The following is a 9642-nucleotide window of genomic DNA, read 5'->3' on the forward strand; positions in this document are numbered from 1 at the left end:
AAGTGGAAGTGGATCAAAGATCCCCACATTAAACCAGATACACTGAAATTATTAGATGAGAAAGTAGGGAAAACCTTAGAACACATAGGCACAGGAGAAAATTTTCCGAACAAAACACCAATAGCTCAAGTTCTAAGGTCAAATATTAACAAATGGTGCTTAATGAGATTGCAAAGTTTCTGTAAGGCTAAGGACATTTTCAAGAAAACAAAATGGCAGCCAACAGAATGGAAAAAGACCTTTACCAACTCCACATCAGATAGAGGCCTAATATCCAAGGTATACAAAGAATTCAAAAAGCTAGACACCAGAGAATCAAACAACCTTATTAAAAATGGTGTACAGAGCTAAACAAAATGATCTCAGTTGAGGAATATCAAATGGCTGAGAAACTTCTAAGGAAATGCTCGACATCCGTAGCCATCAGGGAAATGCAAGTCAAAACAACCCTGAGATTCCACCTAACACCAGTCAGATTGGCCAAGATCCAAAACTCAGATGACAGCAGATGCTGGCGAGGTTGTGGAAAAAGAGGAACGCTTCTCCACTGTTGGTGGGATTATAAACTGATACAACCACTCTGGAAATCAGTAGGGCGATTCATCAGAAAATTGGACATAATACTACCTGAAAATCCAGCTATTCCTCTTCTGGGCATATACCCCTGAAATACTCCAATTTACAACTAAGGTACATGCACCACAATGTACATAGCAGCTCTATTTATAATAGCCAGAAGCTGGAAAGAACCCAGATGTCCTTCAGTTGATGAATGGATACCAAAATTGTGGTACATTTACACAATGGAGTACTACTCAGCTATCAGAAACAATGACTTAACCAAATTTTTAAAAAAAAAATGGATGCATCTACAGAATATCATCCTGAGTGAGATAACCCAGTCACAAAAGAACAGACATAATATGCAGTCATTGATAGTGGTATGCTAAGCCCAGAGGCTCAGACTGCCCCAGAAACAACTCACAGACTGTGTGAAGTTCAAGAAAAAAACAAAGCAAAACAAAACAAAACCAAAACCAAAAACAACAACAAAAAAAAAAAAAAAAAAAAAAAACTTCACGCTCAATCCTTACACTCCAGGAAAACCTTGACTAATTCTGGGTTACATCCTGTTTTACATGTACTTTTTGCTCATTGTAACCAATAAGACTTTAATGCAGTGTTTCAAACCTTAAAAAAAAGAAGAAAAAATGCCAAGCACTGACATAATTGTATTTGTATACATTTATGCAAAAATGTTTCAATTTTTTCCTTTTATCTTTGTTTTTTAAAATAAAATTAAAAAAAATTAATGCATAAGTCATGTGTTTTTACGAGTGTATAGAACTCACCAGAACCATGTGGAAATTTTCACCCTTAGTTCAGAACTAAGAAGTCTGTATACCAGACAGAGTGAATGCATACATATATTAGGGAAGTTATTAATAAATGAAGATCTGATGCTCTAGACTGAGGGAAGGACAGATCAAAATACTTTGGGCTATGGTTCTAGTTTTACAAATTACTTACTATTTGATTTCAAGTAATAATAAGTTAGTCTTTTTTGTGAATTACCCTGCTAATCCACTTGGCTTATCAGATGCTGGCTAGTGAGGGTTTATAATTATCTTAATTGTTTATATTGTTTCACAATGGGTATGATGTTGAGTTTTTTCTTTATATTATTTCTCTGAGAAAGAATATAACATATACTAGTTGCCAACTAAGGGACATTCTATTTTGGGAGAAAGGTTATGTCTTGGTGTTTTTAAAAATTGTGATTCAGCTATGTGTTCTTTCTAGACTTATATGGATTAGATTTGATAGAGGTAGATAATCTGAAATACTAAATTCATAAAGATCAAAAAATTTCTTGATACTAACATGTTTTCTGTGAGTTTTATATATATTCCAAAATGTGCAGTTATGGTGAAGTTTTTCATCAGAATGCTGAACTGGCCTAATTCTAGACATCAGAAACTACAACAATCATCAGTGTGGCTTTCCTTCTTGACGCCTGGCCAAATTTCTCATTCCCTTTTCCTTCCTAAATTCTCAACTTGTCTCCTCCTAAATTCTTCCCCCCTCCTAAAATTCTTCCCCCTCCTGAATTCCCCTTTCCCTAAATTCTCAGCTTGAAGAAGCATGAAGAGTCATCGCCCGATTCCCTGGACTTTGGAGGAGGATGAAAGTGGTTATTGTAAAGTTTTTTTTTTTATTAAAAATTTAGAAATGGTCATAATCTTACAGTGAGAAAATAGCCAGATTTGATTATACAGCTATAATCTTCTTTTTGTAAGTAAGCCAAAGTCTTCACTGGTAGTACTCTTTCTAATTGACACACAGTTAAAGTTATAAACTTTACAGTGCTATAGAATTTGTTTGATACAGATTTTAGTTTTATACACAGATTTTAGTTGATTTAGGAATACTATTTAATGGCTGGATAAAAAACTATTATGGTACCGAGTCAATTAAATAGTGTTTTTGAGATATTTTAATTAAAAATGGCCAAGAGTATTCAAGGCTTAACAGTTCAGAAATGCGATTTGTAGTTAGATGTTTTTCCAAAACTTCAGAAATCTATAAATTATGATATTTAATGTTATTTATCTTTGGTAGAGACATATCTACTCCTTACAGTTTCCCTTTTGTGGAATTAATGAAAAAATTGAGCACCTCTATCTAGAGGTGAGGTATAGTTTGTGGCCAGGCAGCCACTGGGCAGAAACTGCTGATTTCATCAACAGACTAACACTGTCAAGAAAGGGACACTTTGCCAAGCCAAAATTATCAGCCCTTCAAGATTTCTGCATTTCAAAGTCTGTCAGTGATCCTGGGCCAGAAGGCCAAAGACTTACTTTCACAAGTTGCTAACAGTTGTCTGCTAATGGAGCTCTTTCTCTACAACCTTTCTCATCTCTAGAAACCTTGTTAGGTTTCCTATGTTATTAGATATTTGGCCATTCTCAGATTTCTGATGAAGTTGAAAACAAATTTAATTTTATAGCCTAACCAAGATAATTAACATTGAGAAAAAAATAATCATTTAGAATATTTTCAAGTGGTAATAGTTGTACACAGCTTAAATTTATACGTAAAGTTTCTTCTTTATTTTTTAAGTAAACAACAGGAGTGATATGTAGATGTATGTTAAGTCGATACATTATTGGACAGTGGAGAGGTAAAAAGTGAAAAGGTAGGAAAATGGAAGAGGAACAGATATTGGGAGGAGATCAAGATGGAGCTGAAGGAAGCATATTTATATCCTGGTGACTGTAATCGGTCACAGGTAGATAGAAATATTTGAAGGGTTTCTGTAGGTCATTTTATCTTATATAGAAGGGTAGTTTCTGTCTTTGTCTATTTGATGAAATCTTATTTTATAGAGGGTTTGTGAATTGAGAATTGAATATATAAACCTATATGAAAAGTTAAAAATTCTATTTCTAATAAAAGGAAAATAATCTAATGAAGCCTAGCTCAATGGCTATATGAGTAGAATGTGGAATATATTTGCAGAAATAGAATATACTTGGAAAATTATAATATTAGTTATTCAGTTATTTATCTAGACAAATTAACCAGTGATTTCTGTTGAAAAAATTGTATCATGTGTTGACATGTTGGGCAATTCATCTTTGTAGTAGAAATGAGATTTATTTTTCTATTTTATTTATCTTATTTTACTTTATTTTATTTCAAGTCTCCACTTATTGAAGAACAATTATGGTTTCTAATAATTGCACAAAGTAATTCATGAAGTAGTTAAAATCTTACTTAGGTGTAATGGCAGAGACTCTTTGTTGACAATTCTTTTTTAAATCAATGTTTTAATGGTGGGGGAAATAATAAAAATATTATAATGGAAGGAATTCATTGCATCAGACATCAGCAGGCCTTCTATAATATGACAGAAATTTAGAAATTGCTTTTGTTACTGAAATAGGGTATTAGCCTCAGGAAAATGAATCAAGTAATTACAAGGATATAGAGCACAGTTGGGAAGATTAAAAAGTTGTAATTTTTTCCACTAAATTAATTTCTATGAGCTTTGTCTAAGCCTTCTAGTTAGGATTGGACAGTCCTTAGATACACAGGAAGCTTTTCTGTTTGATACAACTGAAATGGTTTAGACCTGAAACACTTTCTAAGTCCCATCATTAGAGTTCTCAAATGTCCAGTGACTGCAAATCTTCAGTGGAATGCCATCTAAAGCCCTCTCACAACACAGATACTTATACTACAATTCATAACCATGGAAAAATTATAGTTATAATAAAGCAATGAAAATAATTTCATTGTTCCCTGCAACATGATGAGGTGTATTAAATTGTAATTTATTTTTTATAAACACTTAAACATTTTATTAAAGAAAATTAATCAATAAATAACTGCGTCATGATAAAAAACAAAATTTCTGGGGTTAGAGTGATGATTCAGCAGTTAAAAGCACTTGCTCTTCCAGAGGACCCGCCTTCATTTCCCAGGCCCCACGTAGTGGCTCATAAGCATGTTTAAACATCTTTAAACCCAGATATTCTTTGATTCATCACGCACAGGCATACATAGAGCCATAACACACAAAATAATAAAATAAACTAAAAACATTTAAATACAAAATAAAAATCATCCATTCAAAGAGCATTCTTTTCTTTTTTTTAAGTTGGTATTGAGACAATTAGTGAACAGAGATGAGGACAATTCACTTATGTAACATACATAGTTAAGTACTTAAGGTCCCTCTCACTGTGAAAAACATGTTTCAAATGCCACGTGAAATACAACTTATAGAGTAGACTATACATATGGACAACTGTAATTCAAAAAGATCTACTTAAATAAAAACTTAGCAGTTTGTACAAAATACAATAGCATGTGTTTCCAAGCTATTTTTCTCTTTCTCCTCATATTCCTTTTTTTTTAATGGAACAACTTTATTTTACAAAACAAAGATAAATGTACAGATTTTAAGCATTTTTGTATAAAGGTATACAAATTCATTTTTGTCAGTGCTTTTTTTTAAAGGTTTAATAGTGTGCATTAAGATCTTACTAGTTACAATGAGCATAAAGTACATGTAAAACAGGATGTAACCTGGAATTAGTCAAAGTTTTCTTGGTGTGTAAAGATTAAGCATAATTCTTTTTCTTTTTCTTGAACTTCATATGGTCTGTGAGTTGTTTCTGGGGTGTTCAGAGCTTTCTGGGGTTAGTATCCAATTATCAGTGACTGCATATTATGTCTGCTCTTTTGTGACTTGGTTGTTTCACTCAGGATGATATTCTCTAGATGCATCCATTTTCTTAAGAATTTAACAAAGTCATTGTTTTTGATATCTGAGTAGTACTCCATTGTGTAAATGTACCATAATTTTTGTATCCATTCATCTACTGAAGAACATCTGGGTTCTTTCCAGCTTCTGGCTATTATAAATAGAGCTGCTATGAACATTGTGGTGCATGTGTCTTTGTTGGATATTGTGCGACAGTGCTCCAAGTAGCCCAGTAGCTGTGGACAAAATTTTATTGTAAGGTTCCTGGATATGAATGACATTCTAAGAATAGTATTCTAGTTTAACTATACAAAAGTAGGTAATGGTCACCAAGCAATGTTTTAAATCATAAATATGTGTGACTCAACTGTAAACAGATTGTCCTTTATGTGGCCATGTCCATTTTTTTTATGAAATAGAATCCTAGGAGATACATCATTGTTAATATACTTCCGTTGTTCCTTCTCTCTCATTTTTTATGTGAGTATTTTCTATAGCATTCTGTCTTTTCAGAAAAATAGACAACTGGGATGGTTTCAAAGACTAATAGTTACAAGAATGAATAGTTCTTTGAGACTGTGTAGTTCTTAATCTGAGTTGAAAAACATGGAACACATCAGATAGATCTACTTAATGCTATTCCCCCTTTCAAACAGCATGAATAACACAGCCTATTTGAGTTTAAATAAACTTTGTTAAATTTGTGTGGCCATTAACTTTTGCAATGTCACTCTGTTCTCATACTACCTACCATATTCCACTAAATTAGTGTCCTTATAAGTGTTAAAAATATACTCGGCAAAGAATATTGCATTTTGGGCTTCTGAAAGAACAATAGGACAGAGAAAAAAGAAAGATGAGGCCAAATTAATGAAAAGAACAGTGAGATTTAAAAAAAATATAATCAAGGAAGAATATAAAGTGAACATGAGTCAAATAGGCACAAAGATATTAAGATCTGAACCACAGAAAGTACAGTACTAAGTTTTAAATACCTGAAAGTACCGATGTCCTCCTAGAATGAGTATGGTAAGATTGTGGATATGATGAAGGGATAAAATACCTTGCCACTAATTTTATTATAGAAACTAGTAACAACACTCAATTTTTAGAGGGTTTATAGCTGAGTCATAGGTTATATGTTTTTTTTTTTTCTTCCTGTTCACAGCAGGGTGAACCAGTACATCTAATTGGAGGGTGGATGTCAGGAGTGCATTTATATTCTCTGGGTAAGTATTCAGAATTTTTAACACAGAAATTCCAGTTAGTTCCTATATCTTCCTTGATCTAAGAAATTGAAAATTTATGAAGTCAGTGTGTGATTATGAGTCAAATATAGTTAAATCATATCTAAATCAAATAAGACAAAATGCTGAAGAAGAATGGGAAAAAGGGAAGAAGAGAGGGAGAGACAGATAAAGCAGGCCCTACTCACAAAAACATGTGGGGGTATGGGCTTCAATTGATAAAAGGACCTTTAGCCATCACGCTCAATTCTAACTTTCATTATACTATGTGACCCTCTTGTACTTCTGAATTTTGGTTTCTATATAATTGAACTGAAGAAACTTTCTTTTTTTTTTCACATTGCATTTTTTCATTTAAGATATATCAAATGAAAGTGGTTTCAGAATGTGTGCCATCAGCAACACTCCTGGTTGATTCTTATACTACTGGTTTTTAAACCAAGTTTTGGGGAACTCTTATCGAAAGATCATTTCAAATTGACTTAAAGCTGGGTAGATCAACCAACAAAGGCTTAAGAGCAACGCTGACTAGAAATAAAATACAGGAGTAAGAAACAAGGCAAACTATGATGTGCAAATGCAAGAAAGGTGTGCACAACTTGCTGTGCTCTGTGAGTGCTGGGAAATCAGACTGTAATAGACACTTAAGGTTAAGTGCTGCTATTATATGTCTGAGCTCTACATAGATCAAGCTTCATAGGATAAATGAGACATCTATGGGTAAAATAGTATTTTTTTCTGTGGAATGCATTCTCAACTACAGAAATCCTGAAATTAAAAGCAAAATGTCATCATTGGTTGTGTTTTTTTTTTTTTTTTTTTTTCTCTTTTGGTAGAAAATCTAAATAATATCCAAATTTCACAAGAACTGTTTTAAAAACATATGGAATATGTCCAGGTTTCTCTGTGTACCACTTCATCAGCCTTCAACTTCGCTTCTCACCCAAACTAATTCAATATCCTTTCATTTTGCCTCCCTGATGCCATTTAAAAATGTTTTGTTTTGTTTTTGTTTTTACTAAACGATTACTTGGGGAATATAGGGAATTCTTATAAAAAAGTATACCGTTTCTCTTTATATTTTTCTTCAAAATAAAGGTCAATCTCTACACAATGTTTGTAAGGTTGTCTATGAAAAGTTTCACTTCTTAATATTTTGTGTTTGAAACTTTGTGTTTCAGGGTTTTAACTGATAGGAGTTTTAATCAGTACTATATTTGTTAATCTTATTGTTAAATTAGTACTATTAATAGAACTATTTAAGCACCAACCAAATGAAGAAAAGATTGCCAATATGTCTGTGAAATCTATCATACTCTACTCCTCCCCAAGACCTAACTACTATGACCATAAAATATCTGACTATTTTTAAATTTTTGACAATAATACACTACCTCCTTTATGTGTTTATTCATGTGTTTGACATTCCATTTTGAGGTTTCTCCATGTATTTTCTTGTAACATTCTTAGTGTTTTTTCATATTCAATCGTATGAATTTAATCATTATTTTAAACACAGTCCACTGTTAATAAAGATTCCAGTATTTTCTATTTTTCAGTTATAGTCAATTAAGCTATTTTGAGTATTTTTGGTTCTGTCTCTTAATACACATGTGTACTTATTTCTGTTCTATAAATTTATAATAAAAATTCAATTACCATGTGATTTCATTTGGTTTTGTTTACCTATGTGGGTTATCTGTATTTCTACTACCAAAATGATTTAGTCAAACTGTCTGGACATAGGATTTCTTTTTCCTTCTTCGAGGAATAATCTAACAACTTGTAATAAATGGTTTACATGCTAGGTATTTTGCTAATAGTTGCTCTAGACCTGCATATAAACAAAGACGCTATCTTAATGAAATTTACCTCTTCTATACATACTGGAGCTTCTGGAACATAGGAAATAAATAAATGTCTAGTGTTAATATAATAAATTTAAGTTCTAATTCATGGGGAAACAACATATTAATGGACTGATGAACAGATGCTACAAAGGCCCAGAGTTTTTCAACTTAATCAATTAATAGAATATATGAGCACCTACTATGTTCTCATGCTGATGACAGTTGATGTTACAAATATCAAACAATAAATTGACTTCTAAGTTCTAGTACCATGAAGAATTTGTGTATTTTGATTAATTTTAAATAATATTGAACATTAGTTGTATAACATAAATGTTATTTCTTTTAAACCATTAAATAGTCAATTTTATGAGAGAGTCAATATTGACATAGTAAGATTTTGGGCAAAGAAGAGAACTTATGAAATTTAAAGTATCTAGACAATGCATCAGGTTTGGCATTGAGAGTATGTCATGATTTAGAAGAACATTGAAAGGAGCAAGGACAATGATTTCTGATCTTCCAAATCAAGTAGTCAAGCTTTTCTCCCCCCCCCCCATGGATTAAATACTCTTTGAGACACAGTTGTGTACCTAATTTGCCACACAATAATTTCCACCTGATTTGTGTACCTAATTTTCACCAGTGACAAATGGTGTGAAAACACTGCCCCTCAAAAGATTATGCTCATTGTAACTAGTAAGTTTAGCATATAATCAAACCTTAAAAAAAAACTAAGTACGGACAAAATATATTCATATAGTTTTATGCAAAAAATGATTTTAAAATATGTACATTTATCTCTGATTTTTAAAATAAAGTTCTTTAATAATAAACAAGATTATGCAATTCAGTGACATATCCATAATAGTGTAGGTAAGTCAAATTATGATGTTGGTACCAGGGCTGAATAACTTTTGGTACATTTCTTAAAATGCACTTAAATTTTTAGCAACATATTTAAAGCAACAAATGTTTGGTTTGTCTTTAGCAACATACACATGGCCTATCCACAGAGGCTTCTTCATCTTGAAAAGGAAAGTGGACTTTGTCAAATGTGTAATGATAATGTAACCTATTTTCTAAAAGTAAATTGGCTAATCCCTACAAGAAACTGAGCATTGAAATAATGATAGTTATTGTAAAAGCATTGAAAAAATACAGACAAATATGTAGCAATCTTTGAAAGGTAGAACAAATTGAACATAATAATAATAGAATGCAGTGATATAGAGGCACTTTAAAATGAATCAAACAGGGCACATGGAAA

Source organism: Micromys minutus, assembly GCF_963924665.1.
Source record: "Micromys minutus genome assembly, chromosome: X".
NCBI lineage: Eukaryota > Metazoa > Chordata > Mammalia > Rodentia > Muridae > Micromys > Micromys minutus.